At 56.6% G+C, this 1,804-nt stretch overlaps 1 pseudogene; it reads left to right on the top strand.

Annotated features, from left to right (window-relative positions):
• Nucleotides 1–804: 804 nt before the first annotated feature.
• LOC125531806 lies at nucleotides 805–1,509 on the top strand (annotated as a pseudogene).
• Nucleotides 1,510–1,804: the final 295 nt, after the last annotated feature.

Here is a 1,804-nt window from a genome sequence, read left to right as displayed (position 1 = left end):
TGAATTTAGTTCAACTAAGAATCAACATGAGGAGCAACCCCCAGATCCCAATTTTAATAGTCGTAATGTATTAGGCCACATGAACACATCTATTTTCGAGGAACAGAAAGTACTTACTCCTGGTTGTATCTAGGGCTTCAAAACTGAAGACGGTTGCGTGCAAAGATCAGTATAAGAGGGAGCGAGGGTTGGATATCGTGCCACTGGAATCTGGATGGTGTGCCGCACCGCGCTGCCCGCCAGTCCTTGCCGTCGTGCACGGGTGGGATCATGCAATCAGCCGGCTGCCTGGCGGCTTGCTTGCGAACGGAAGGGGGGCGCCGATTTGTTTACTGCTTGATCGATTCATTCATTTTTCGGCGAAGATAAAACTTCTTTTTGAGCGGTTTCGGCGATGGTAAAACTGAAGCAGCAATGGATGCATGCGCACGATTGCAGCCTAAACCATTTTGGGCATATTGGCCAATGTCGTGGGTGGTGAGGGAGAATAGCAAGCTGGGCGAGCCTCCGTTTTTGGGCTGAATTAGTCCGTTAGCAGGTTTATTGCATAAATTTCGTTTGTTCTTATACATAGACATGATATGCACTATATATACCTAGTACTTTGGCAAAAATAATGGGTATTCAGCTGCATACCCTTGAATTGAGGTGGGCCGCATAACCGATGCCTCCAAAGCATAGAGGAGGAGAATTTATCCTCCTTGCGCCACTTAATTCATAAATATATTCGGATGTAAAGCTGCGATGAGGATAATTATTTTCACTCCGAAGAGACGCCGGGAGGCAGGGTAGCGGGTGGGTCAGACTTGCGGGGCCACTCGGGGTCACAATGACGGTCATGGATGCGCCACCCGCATGACGGCCGGCGGTGGATCCCGGGCAGAACGCTCCGGTGGGTTGCCGGGCGGCTGCGCGTTGCCGGCTTCGACAATGCCATCTGCCGGTCCGGGTGGTCAGGCTCGCCTGAGTTCCCCGTGGGGGAGCAGAGCTACGTGGATGTGGTGGTCTCAACGAGGAGAGGCAAGACAATGCTGGTGGTGGTGGAGCCTAGCTTGAGGGTCGAGTTCGTCATTGTGCGCGGCAGCGCTGGGTACGGCGCTGGTGCCTGTGCTCCCGGAGGTCTTCGTCAGCATGTCGGTGAAGCTGCGGGCCGTACGTGGTTGGGTCCATGTGCGCCGCTGTGAAGTGGTGAGACCGGGAGAGCAGTCTGCACATGGCGCCGTGGAGGAAGCGCCTGTACATGGAGGCCAAGTGGCCCGGCACACCAAACCGTCTCCTGCTGACCGCCGGCGCGGTCTCCAGTGTTTTTTTTTGTCAATCTCGTCGTGACAAATGCGTACATGGAGAGCCGGATCCGGGCGGACACGAAGAGAGCCCATCGAGCAACTTGACTCCCTCCAGATGCGGCCCATGGCGCTTACAGGGACGCGCATGTGTTTCCATTGTTGGTATGTACAAGTGCTAAGTACTCTGTATGGGCAGGCACCAGGTGTTGTGAAAGCAATGGCTCTTTCGGCTACAACGGCTTCTGTAAGTAGCGTGCAGAGTGGCGAGCTGGGGGGCGATGGAGCGGGCGACACCGGTGGAGTGGCTTCCGCCCAGCGGGACTCGGCGAAGTGGTGCGGTCGGGCGCAGGGCCGGCGTGCTCCTCGCCTCATGTGGGGCTGCAGTGCGCCTCTGCGGGCGCCGGAGCCCCGGCAGCCGTTTCTGGGCTTTGGCAGGTGAGGACTCCGACAACAAGGAAGAAGTAGTGGTAGACAACGCAGGGGCGGAGTGCGGCCGGGCTCCGTGCTCGGTGAGCGAT

The sequence above is a fragment of the Triticum urartu genome, unplaced genomic scaffold (genome assembly GCF_003073215.2).
Source record: "Triticum urartu cultivar G1812 unplaced genomic scaffold, Tu2.1 TuUngrouped_contig_8156, whole genome shotgun sequence".
Lineage (NCBI taxonomy): Eukaryota > Viridiplantae > Streptophyta > Magnoliopsida > Poales > Poaceae > Triticum > Triticum urartu.
The sequence above is the reverse complement of the archived record's forward strand: the minus strand, read 5'-3'. Positions and strand labels throughout refer to the sequence as shown.